Source organism: Pseudophryne corroboree, chromosome 2 (assembly GCF_028390025.1).
Source record: "Pseudophryne corroboree isolate aPseCor3 chromosome 2, aPseCor3.hap2, whole genome shotgun sequence".
Lineage (NCBI taxonomy): Eukaryota > Metazoa > Chordata > Amphibia > Anura > Myobatrachidae > Pseudophryne > Pseudophryne corroboree.
This window is the reverse complement of record NC_086445.1, coordinates 628,582,817-628,595,592: the sequence shown is the minus strand read 5'-3', so window position 1 is coordinate 628,595,592 and position 12,776 is coordinate 628,582,817. Positions and strand designations below refer to the sequence as shown.

The 12,776-nt window shown below is 45.9% G+C and overlaps 1 long non-coding RNA gene across 1 annotated transcript in view; it reads right to left on the bottom strand.

Annotated features, from left to right (window-relative positions):
* Nucleotides 1-12,776, bottom strand: part of LOC135040777 (uncharacterized) — a 49,999-nt gene that overhangs the window by 12,623 nt on the left and 24,600 nt on the right. Inside the window, exon 2 of the long non-coding RNA XR_010234609.1 lies at nt 11,513-11,647. This is a non-coding gene — a long non-coding RNA (uncharacterized LOC135040777). The remainder of the gene's footprint in view (nt 1-11,512; nt 11,648-12,776) is intronic.

Here is a 12,776-nt window from a genome sequence, read left to right as displayed (position 1 = left end):
TGCCGACACAGAGGTAGCTACAGCCGTGGACTACCGTACTGTACTGTGTCTGCTGCTAATATAGACTGGATGATAATGAGATGTAGTATGTATAAAGAAGAAAGAAAAAAAAAACCACAGGTAGGTGGTATACAATTATGGATGGACTGCCGAGTGCCGACACAGAGGTAGCTACAGCCGTGGACTACCGTACTGTACTGTGTCTGCTGCTAATATAGACTGGATGATAATGAGATGTAGTATGTATAAAGAAGAAAGAAAAAAAAAACCACGGGTAGGTGGTATACAATTATGGATGGACTGCCGAGTGCCGACACAGAGGTAGCTACAGCCGTGGACTACCGTACTGTACTGTGTCTGCTGCTAATATAGACTGGTTGATAATGAGATGTAGTATGTATAAAGAAGAAAAAAAAAACCACGGGTAGGTGGTATACAATTATGGATGGACTGCCGAGTGCCGACACAGAGGTAGCTACAGCCGTGGACTACCGTACTGTACTGTGTCTGCTGCTAATATAGACTGGATGATAATGAGATGTAGTATGTATAAAGAAGAAAGAAAAAAAAACCACGGGTAGGTGGTATACAATTATGGATGGACTGCCGAGTGCCGACACAGAGGTAGCTACAGCCGTGGACTACCGTACTGTACTGTGTCTGCTGCTAATATAGACTGGATGATAATGAGATGTAGTATGTATAAAGAAGAAAGAAAAAAAAAACCACGGGTAGGTGGTATACAATTATGGATGGACTGCCGAGTGCCGACACAGAGGTAGCTACAGCCGTGGACTACCGTACTGTACTGTGTCTGCTGCTAATATAGACTGGATGATAATGAGATGTAGTATGTATAAAGAAGAAAGAAAAAAAAACCACGGGTAGGTGGTATACAATTATGGATGGACTGCCGAGTGCCGACACAGAGGTAGCTACAGCCGTGGACTACCGTACTGTACTGTGTCTGCTGCTAATATAGACTGGATGATAATGAGATGTAGTATGTATAAAGAAGAAAGAAAGAAAAAAACCACGGGTAGGTGGTATACAATTATGGATGGACTGCCGAGTGCCGACACAGAGGTAGCTACAGCCGTGGACTACCGTACTGTACTGTGTCTGCTGCTAATATAGACTGGTTGATAATGAGATGTAGTATGTATAAAGAAGAAAGAAAAAAAAAACCACGGGTAGGTGGTATACAATTATGGATGGACTGCCGAGTGCCGAGTGCCGACACAGAGGTAGCTACAGCCGTGGACTACCGTACTGTACTGTGTCTGCTGCTAATATAGACTGGATGATAATGAGATGTAGTATGTATAAAGAAGAAAGAAAAAAAAACCACGGGTAGGTGGTATACAATTATGGATGGACTGCCGAGTGCCGACACAGAGGTAGCTACAGCCGTGAACTACCGTACTGTGTCTGCTGCTAATATAGACTGGTTGATAATGAGATGTAGTATGTATAAAGAAGAAAGAAAAAAAAAACACGGGTAGGTGGTATACAATTATGGATGGACTGCCGAGTGCCGACACAGAGGTAGCTACAGCCGTGGACTACCGTACTGTACTGTGTCTGCTGCTAATATAGACTGGATGATAATGAGATGTAGTATGTATAAAGAAGAAAGAAAAAAAAAACCACGGGTAGGTGGTATACAATTATGGATGGAGTGCCGACACAGCGGTAGCTACAGCCGTGAACTACCGTACTGTGTCTGCTGCTAGTAGACTGGATGATAAATAATGATATAAAAAATATATATATATCACTACTGCAGCCGGACAGGTATATATTATATAATGACGGACCTGCTGGAGTGGACACTGTCTGTCAGCAGAATGAGTTTTTTAATTTTTATAGAAAAAAAAAAAACCACACAAGTCACACGACGAGTGTACTTTTTCAGGCAGACATTCAATCACAATATACTATACTGGTGGTCAGTGTGGTCAGGTCACTGGTCACAGTGGTCAGTGGTCAGTCACACTGGCAGTGGCACTCTGGCAGCAAAAGTGTGCACTGTTTAATATGTACTCCTGGCTCCTGCTATAACCTATAACTGCTCCCCAGTCTCCCCCACAATTAAGCTGTGTGAGCACAGTCAGATATTATACATAGATGATGCAGCACACTGGGCTGAGCACAGATATGGTATGTGAGTGTGACTGAGTCACTGTGTATCGTTTTTTTCAGGCAGAGAACAAGAACAGAACGGATTATTAAATAATAATAAATTATAAAACTGCACTGGTGGTCAGGTCACTGGTCATCAGTCACTAGTATAACTCCTCCTAAGCTCCAGTAAGTAAATGAAGTGTCTCACTCTCACTCTCCTATCTATTTTAATTTCTAAACGGAGAGGACGCCAGCCACGTCCTCTCCCTATCAATCTCAATGCACGTGTGAAAATGGCCGCGACGCGCGGCTCCTTATATAGAATCCGAGTCTCGCGATAGAATCCGAGCCTCGCGAGAATCCGACAGCGTGATGATGACGTTCGGGCGCGCTCGGGTTAACCGAGCAAGGCGGGAAGATCCGAGTCGCTCGGACCCGTGTAAAAAAACATGAAGTTCGGGCGGGTTCGGATTCAGAGAAACCGAACCCGCTCATCTCTACCGCATAAGCTTAGACGAAACAGCACAGTAGAATGCTCTTTGCTCTATTTGTTTACCATGCTTGTGGTAGGTATTTGTTTATCAGGCATTTACTTGCCTTGGTGTAAATAACGTGAAATAAAAAATGTTTTGAAAAAAAATAAGAATTTACTTACCGATAATTCTATTTCTCGTAGTCCGTAGTGGATGCTGGGAACTCCGTAAGGACCATGGGGGAATAGCGGCTCCGCAGGAGACAGGGCACATCTAAAGAAAGCTTTAGGATCACCTGGTGTGCACTGGCTCCTCCCCCTATGACCCTCCTCCAAGCCTCAGTTAGGATACTGTGCCCGGACGAGCGTACACAATAAGGAAGGATTTTGAATCCCGGGTAAGACTCATACCAGCCACACCAATCACACTGTACAACTTGTGATCTGAACCCAGTTAACAGCATGATAATAGAGAAGCCTCTCGAAAAGATGGCTCACTACAGCAATAACCCGAATTTTTTGGTAACAATAATTATGTACCAGTATTGCAGACAATCCGCACTTGGGATGGGCGCCCAGCATCCACTACGGACTACGAGAAATAGAATTATCGGTAAGTAAATTCTTATTTTCTCTGACGTCCTAGTGGATGCTGGGAACTCCGTAAGGACCATGGGGATTATACCAAAGCTCCCAAACGGGCGGGAGAGTGCGGATGACTCTGCAGCCCCCAATGAGAGAACTCCCGGTCCTCCTCAGCCAGGGTAACAAATTTGTAGAATTTTACAAACGTATTTGCTCCTGACCAAGTAACTGCTCGGCAAAGTTGTAAAGCCGAGACCCCTCGGGCAGCTGCCCAAGATGAGCCCACCTTCCTTGTGGAGTGGGCATTTACAGATTTTTGGCTGTGGCAGGCCTGCCACAGAATGTGCAAGCTGAATTGTACTACAAATCCAACGAGCAATAGTCTGCTTAAAAGCAGGAGCACCCAGCTAGTTGGGTGCATAGAGGATAAACAGCGAGTCAGATTTCCTGACTCCAGCCGTCCTGGAAACATATATTTTCCGGGTCCTGACAACGTCTAGCAACTTGGAGTCCTCCAAGTCCCTAGTAGCCGCAGGCACCACAATAGGTTTGGTTCAGGTGAACGCTGAAACCACCCTAGGGAGAAACTGAGGACGAGTCCTCAATTCCGCCCTGTCCGAATGGAAAATCAGATAAGGGCTTTTACAGGATAAAGCCACCAATTCTGACACGCGCCTGGCCCAGGCCAGAGCCAACAGCATGACCACTTTTTCTGTGAGATATTTTAACTCCACAGATTTAAGTGTGTCAAACCAATGTGACTTTTGGAACCCAAAAACCACCTGGAGATCCCAAAAGTGCCACTAAAGACACAAAAGGAGGCTGTATATGCAGTACCCCTTTAACAAATGTCTGAACTTCAGGGACTGAAGCTAGTTCTTTTTTGGAAGAAAATTGACAGAGCCGAAATTTGAACCTTAATGGACCCCAATTTCAGGCCCATAGATACTCCTGTTTGCAGGAAATGTAGGAATCGACCCAGTTGAATTTCCTCCGTCGAGCCTTACTGGCCTCGCACCACGCAACATATTTTCGCCAAATGCGGTGATAATGTTTTGCGGTTACATCCTTCCTGGCTTTGATCAGGATAGGGAAGACTTCATCCGGAATGCCTTTTTCCTTCAGGATTCGGCGTTCAACCGCCATGCCGTCAACGCAGCCGCGGTAAGTCTTGGAACAGACAAGGTCCTTGCTGGAGCAGGACCCTTCTTAGAGGTAGAGGCTACGGATCCTCCGTGAGCATCTCTTGAAGTTCCGGTTACCAATTCCTTCTTGGCCAATCCGGAGCCACTAATATAGTGCTTACTCCTCTCCATCTTATCAATCTCAGTACCTTGGGTATGAGAGGCAGAGGAGGGAACCCATACACTGATTGGTACACCCACGGTGTTACCAGAGCATCTACAGCTATTGCCTGAGGGTCCCTTGACGTGGCGCAATACCTGTCGAGTTTTTCCCAACGGTTTATAATCATGTGGAAGACTTCTGGGTGAAGTCCTTACTCTCCCGGGTGGAGGTCGTGCTGAGGAAAACTGCTTCCCAGTTGTCCACTCCCGGAATGAAAACTGCTGACAGTGCTATCACATGGTTTTTCGCCCCGCGAAGAATCCTTGCAGCTTCTGCCATTGCCCTCCTGCTTCTTGTGGCACCCTGTCTGTTTACGTGGGTGACTGCCGTAATGTTGTCCGACTGGATCAACACCGGCTGACCTTGAAGCAGAGGTCTTGCTAAGCTTAGAGCATTGTAAATGGCCCTTAGCTTCAGGACATTTATGTGAAGTGATGTCTCCAGGCTTGACCCTAAGCCCTGGATATTCCTTCCCTGTGTGACTGCTCCCCAGCCTCGCAGGCTGGCATCCGTGGCCACCAGGACCCAGTCCCGCATGCCGAATCTGCGGCCCTCTAGAAGATGAGCACTCTGCAACCACCACAGGAGGGATACCCTTGTCCCTGGTGACCGGGTTATCTGCTGAAGCACCTGAAGATGCGACCCGGACCATTTGTCCAGTAGGTTCCACTGGAAAGTCTTGCGTGGAATCTGCCGAATGGGATTGCTTCGTAGGAAGCCACCATTTTTACCCAGAACCCTTGTGCATTGATGCACTGAGACTTGGTTCGGTTTTAGGAGGTTCCTGACTAGCTCGGATAACTCCCTGGCTTTCTCCTCCGGGAGAAACACCTTCTTTCTGGACTGTGTCCAGGATCATCCCTAGGAACAGAAGACAAGTCGTCGGAACCAGCTGCGATTTTGGAATATTGAGAATCCAATCGTGCTGCCGCAACACTACCTGAGGTAGTGCTACACCGATCTCCAACTGTTCCCTGGATCTCACCCTTATCAGGGAATCGTCCAAGTAAAGGATAACTAAAATTCCCTTCCTTCGAAGGAATATCATCATTACGGTCATTACTTCAGTAAAGACCCGGGGTGCCGTGGACCATCCCTACGGCAGCGTCTGAACTGATAGTGACAGTTCTGTACCATAACCTGAGATACCCTTGGTGAGAAGGGTAAATTTTGACATGAAGGTAAGCATCCTTGATGTCCCGAGACATCATGTAGTCCCCTTCTTCCAGGTTTGCAATCACTGCTCTGAGTGACTCAATTTTGAATTTGAACCTCTGTATGTAAGTGTTCAAAGATTTTAGATTTTAGATTTTAAAATCGGTCTCACCGAGCCGTCTGGCTTCGGTACCACAATAGTGTGGAATAATACCCCGTTCCCTGTTGCAGGAGGGGTACCTTAATTATCACCTGCTGGGAATACAGCTTGTGAATGGCTTCCAAAACTGCCTCCCTGTCAGCGGGAGACGTCGGTAAAACAGACTTTTGGAAACGGCGAGGGGAATACATCTCGAATTCCAATTTGTACCCCTGAAATATTACCTGAAGGATCCAGGGGTCTACTTGCGAGTGAGCCCACTGCGCACTGAAATTCATTGAGAACGGGCCCCCACCGTGCCTGAACTTGTAAAGCCCTAGCGTCATACTGAGAGCTTGGCAGAGGCGGAAAAGGGTTTCTGTTCCTGGGAACTGGCTGATCTCTGCAGCCATTTTCCTCTCCCTCTGTCACGAGCAGAAAAGAGGAACCCTTTTGTCCGCTTGCCAACCAGGACTGCGCCTGATAATACGGCGTCTTATTTTGAGAGGCGACCTGGGGTACATTCCCTTTTTTTTTTTTTAAGGCAATACTTCCAAATGCCGTTTGGAATCCGCATCACCTGACCACTTTACTGGTATAATTGGACAACGCACTTATACTTGATGCCAGTCGGCAAATATTCCGCTGTGCATCATGCACATATAGAAATGCATCTTTTAATTGCTCTATAGGCAATAATATACTGTCCTTATCTAGGATATCAAATTTCCAGTCAGGGAATCCGACCACGCCAACCCAGCACTGCACATCCAGGCTGAGGCGATTGCTGGTCGCAGTATAACACCAGTATGTGTGTAAATACATTTTAGGACACCCTCCTGCTTTCTATCAGCAGGATCCCTAAGGGCGGCCATCTCCAGAGAGGGTAGAGCCCTTGTTCTTACAAGCGTGTGAGCGCCTTATCCCCCCTAGGGGGTGTTTCCCAACGCACCCTAACCTCTGGCGGGAAAAGGTATACTGCCAATAACTTTTTAGAAATTATCAATTGTTATCGGGGGGAAACCCACGCATCATCACACACCTCATTTTATTTCTCAGATTCAGGAAAACTACAGGAAGTTTTTCCTCACCAAACATAATACCCCTTTTTTTGGTGGTATTTATATTATCAGAAGAGTGTAAACTTTTTCCATTGCCTCAATCATGCAATGTGTGGCCCTATTGGAAATCACGGTTGTCTCTTCACCGTCGACACAGGAGTCAGTATCCGTGTCGGCGTCTGTATCTGAGGTAACGGGCGCTTTAGAGCCCCTGTATGAGACGTCTGGACATGCACAAGCTGAGTAGCCGGCTGTCTCATGTCAACCACTGTCTTTTATACAAAGCTGACACTGTCACGCAATTTCAACAGTACATCCACTCAGGTGTCGACCCCCCAGGGGGTGACAACACTATTACAGACACTCTACTCCGTCTCCTCATCATTTTTCTCCTCATACATGTCGACACAAACGTACCGACACACAGCACACACACAGGGAATGCTCTGATAGAGGACAGGACCCCACTAGCCCTTTGGGGAGACAGAGGGAGAGTTTGCCAGCACACACCAGAGCGCTATATATATACAGGGATAACCTTATATAAGTGTTTTTCCCTTTATAGCTGCTGTATTGTTTATACTGCGCCTAATTTGTGCCCCCCTCTCTTTTTTAACCCCTTTCTGTAGTGTAGTGACTGAAGGGGAGAGCCAGGGAGCTTCCCTCCAACTGAGCTGTGAGGGAAAATGGCGCCAGTGTGCTGAGGAGATAGGCTCCGCCCCTTTCTCGGCGTCCTTATCATTCGTTTTCTTGTATGTTTTGGCAGGGGTTAAATGCATCCATATAGCCCAGGAGTTATATGTGATGCATTTATTTTAGCCATAAAAGGTTTTCTATCGATTTATTGCGTCTCAGGGCGCTGCCCCCCCAGCGCCCTGCACCCTCAGTGACCGGAGTGTGAAGTGTGCTGAGAGCAATGGCGCACAGCTGCGGTGCTGTGCGCCTACCTTTATCTGAAGACAGGAAAGTCTTCTGCCGCCGATTTTTCCGGACCTCTTCGCTCTTCTGGCTCTGTAAGGGGGCCGGCGGCGCGGCTCCGGTGACCCATCCAGGCTGAACCTGTGATCGTCCCTCTGGAGCTAATGTCCAGTAGCCTAAGAAGCCCAATCCACTCTGCACGCAGGTGAGTTCGCTTCTTCTCCCCTTAGTCCCTCGATGCAGTGAGCCTGTTGCCAGCAGGTCTCACTGAAAATAATAAACCTAAACTAAAACTTTCACAAAGAGCTCAGGAGAGCCCCTAGTGTGCACCCTTCTCGTCGGGCACAGAAAATCTAACTGAGGCTTGGAGGAGGGTCATAGGGGGAGGAGCCAGTGCACACCAGGTGATCCTAAAGCTTTCTTTAGATGTGCCCTGTCTCCTGCGGAGCCGCTATTCCCCCATGGTCCTTACGGAGTTCCCAGCATCCACTAGGACGTCAGAGAAATATGTTTTCTAGGAAGTAAATCATTCACAGAAAGCTGTCTTGTATTACTATATTGACACATGTGAAGGTGCTTAATGGAACTATTTCAAACAAACCAATCTGTAGCTGGACAATTGCAGCTGCCATTGAAGTTAGAGCGGCTGCATGCATATGAATTGTAGCTTACATTGCCCATGAGTTACAGTACTTCCTATCAGGGCTGCCATCAGAAATCGTGGGGACCAGTACAAATGAAAAAGTCAGGGCCCCCCACATCCTCGGTTCCTCCTTCATAACACTCTCTGGCCAGCGCTAGCAGCTTGCGCTATACCATTCTCAATTATGCCCATTCCAATATGAAATTGGTTTTATCACTACAACCAGTTCAATGAGATGTAGCCCATATGAGGTGAAAATACGAAAGATAAATGTCAGATATAGGAAGAGGTGTAACCAGACATTTTGGGGTTCTGTGCCAGAAAAAGAATTGGTGCCCCTTTCCCCATACTCAAAATCGAGATAGAGCATGCCAAAGTTGCTTGTCAAAAATATAGGGGCATGGCTTCATTGGGAAGTGGCCTGGCCATATAATAGTACCAATTCACATTACCCTGCACAGTAGTGTCCATTAGTCACATTACACCACATAGTATGTACGTTAGTCACATTACACCAAACAGTAGTATCCCTTATACACGTTACACCACAGTAGAGCCCCTTAAACACATTACACCACATAATAGCACCTTATACACATTATGCTACATTAAAACCCCTTATACAGTACATGTTATGACACAGAAAAGCCCCTTATATACATTACGCCAGGTAGAGCCCATACACATTTTGTGTGTGTGTGTGTGTGTGTGTGTGTGTGTGTGTGTGTGTGTGTCAGCCACTCAGGGCCAAGCACACAGGGGAGTGATGCTGCCTCCTGTAATGTATACAATGGACAGTTTTACGGCTGTCCCACACATACAGTACCAAGGCGGTCAATCGGGGTGGATAAGGACGGTGAACCCACAGGGCAAATGCGCCATGGGGAAAGCACCATCTGCATCACCTTAGTTACGGCCCTGGATATAGGCGAGGTTTCTCCTACAGCTGTGAGGAAATAATTTACAGGTACAGAAAGTGCGGAAGAACCTTTATTTAGGACCTCAGTGGAACCGGAAAAGTTTTTTATTTTGTAATTGCACAATTCCAGCAATGTCAAAATGTACATCAAAGCTCAGTGAACGCAAGCCTAATGTGTTTCCCTGTACCATACAGCTTCATTAGAGGCATCACATTGCCAAGATTTCAGTTCATAATAGAAAGAATATGTCCTATTTTAGAATCATATGGCTGGAGCTGAGTGTTTGTAGCGTCCTTCTTTGCTCCCCAAAAATTAAATACAAGCTCAGGGTCATACCTTTAATATTTCAAGTTATGATCTTTACACCAAAGCAGCCTATGTCCGTGTGGTTATTTTTAGTGATAAGATAGTTAAATAAGCTGTACATATTGGTTAATTGCAATATGGACGACTTATGTTTTTCTGCTCAGACTGCAGTGTATCATGCACGTATTGTGACACTGTAGGTGGTCCATCCCCAGGGCTGCTGCGTTGTTGTCCATGAAGAGGCTGCTGTGTCCGTCCAGTAGTGCTCTGTCAATCTAGGAGTGCTCTGCCCCAGTGTAAACAAAATAAAAGCTAAAAAAATATAATTGAAAAAAATATATATATTTATTTTTGTGCTATATTGGTACTATACTATTATTTTTCTGTGACACTGCCAGTCAGACTGCAGTGATGATGATGATGATGATGATGATGATGAGGATGATGATGCCGAGGATGTAGTTTGTGTAAATCATGCACCAGTAGAAACAGTTGTTGCTCATTATATGATAAAGCCCATTGTCATGCCAGGGCAAAAGACAAAAAAAGCCACCTCTTATGTGTGGAATTATTTCTACCAAAATCCAGACAACTGTCAAGCATCTATTTGTAAAGGAAGAGTAAGTAGAGGTAGGGACCATAACCATCTAGGAACCTCCTCCCTGTTATGTCACTGCCGAACATTACACAATGAAGCCCGGCCGTATCAATGAGAACCATGCAGGGCATCATTGTGTAAAGTATTTAAATAGTTAAAAATAAAAATAAAATAATTGCGTGGGGTCTCCCTCCTGAATATAACCAGCCCTGGGCTTGAGATATGGTTGGCTGAACAGGGTCACTCTCCCGGAACTTGCGGGAGACATCCGACTTTGCGGCCAGTCCCCCGTATCCCTGGAAGAGTGGGCTGTCCTCCCACATCCTGTACACTTATCTAGGAGGTGTGCACTACCGTAAGGATAGTGCCACAATTTAAGGGTCGCTCATGAGGGGGTGGGGCCAATATGTCACATCATATTGACCCAGCCCACTCACGAGTAAGCCACAAATCGTGGCATTCCCATGAGTGGCTGGGGCCTAAAGACGTGCAGCACTTGACCCCTCTCCCACCTCCAGTCAGCAGCATTCTCTCTTTTGGGCTTCTCCTGGAGGAAAAACCTGAAAAATAGATAAGTATAACCTAGATACATACTGTAAAAAGGCTTCATGTTGTGTGCACCATTTCCTACTTAATGCTTTGGATGCAATATATGAAACCCAATATTATATGCACCATTTTTAATGCGTTTATTTTCGCACTGCTTTTGGTTCAGCTGGTGGGAGAATTCGTAAAACAGTAGTTGGAAAGATTCCTTGGCACTGATGTATGGAATAAAGGCACAGTAGCAGCTCCCTCTTGATCCTGGTTATAACTCAATAACCCTAGTAGACTATATGTAATGGATGTGGATCAGGTGGGTGTGCTCATGTAATACAGGGGAGAGTCCAATGTAAATAATTTTATGAAGTATTGATAATCAATAAATTAATAGATAAATAAATTAAATTACTTTCCTTCACAATATGGCGCCTCTGTGTGTTTCTTTGTCTCTTTCACAGCATATGCACAGTCAGTGGTCCATATGTAAACATCATTTAAAGCAGAACATAGCGCGATTCCACAAAGTAACAATTTATTTAATCAAGGTTTAAATAAAATATAATATATAATATAGCATTCGCTACAATAAAGTGGTACACTGGCAATATGTGGAGAATGCAGTAGCCAGGTAATGGTGATACACAACTTTAATAAAATAATGTAGCATCCAGGCAAAAATATACATGATGGGTGATTACCAGATTCTGGAGAAAATCAGGCCTCTGAAGGTGTTAGCAAAAAAACGGGCTCCGGAACCGGTTTCTAGGACCTTATTCACTCCAGAACCTGGGTCGTCACAGGTATATATGGTAGGTTAGCACTCCTGTCACCTGCTGGTGGGAGAAGTTTTCATAAGGAACAATAATTTCTAAGGCAATAGCATTTTAGCGGTTTACAAGCTGAAATCTCCTGCGTATATCCATATATCCACTGAGAATGAGCAACTGTAATGTAATTAGGTCTTGACACCACTGTTCCTCATGACTCCTAACACCACCAATTTGCTGACCACCCCTTTTCCCCATTTCCCCTCAAGCCTTCAACCCACTTCTGGCTATTATATCTCCTAAAAATTGTTTAGCTATGTCAACCCCCCCCTCCTCCCCAGCCCCAACCACACACACACACAAACTTCCTTCATCAGGTGCACGTGTGTCTCTTTCTAAAATGCCCGTCAGTCCACATGATAGTTCTGCCCTGTTAAAACACCCCATGTCTTCACTTCACTATAGCTATAATCAGTGGCGCAAGTCTATCCCAGTCGCCCGGAGGCAAGATAAATGTTGGTGTCCCCCCCCCCCAGATAGCGATATATAGATAGACAGATAGATAGACAGACAGACATACTATACATACACCCACACACAGAAACAACAACACCCACCCTGTGTCCCATACACACACAACACCCAGCCTGTTCTCCATACACACGCACACACACACACACGCACACACACACACACCAACACCCAAAAAAGGGGGGGCAGTGAGGAGGAAGGGGAAGAAGTTCGGGCTGGAGGAGTCAGTGTCTCCCCCTCCTAATGGGTGTGGTTCATCAAATCGACAGTGCCTAGGTCGACAATGTTTAGGTCGACCACTATAGGTCGACTGTCACTAGGTCAACATGGATGGAAGGTCGACAGGGTTTCTAGGTCTACATGTGCTAGGTCGACAGGTCTAAAGGTCGACATGAGGATTTTTTTTTTTGTGTGTCGTTTTCTTCGTAGAGTGACCGGGATCCCAAATTAGTGCACCGCGTCCCCTCGCATGGCTCGCTTCACTCGCCATGCTTCGGGCATGGTGCCCTCGCTCCGCTACTGCTTCGCTCGGCACACTTTACCGTTCCAATCGTAGTCCACGTGGATCGTTAAGTATGAAAAAATTCAAAAAAAGAAAAAATTTTTGAAAAACTCATGTCGACCTTTAGACCTGTCGACCTAGCACATGTCGACCTAGAAACCC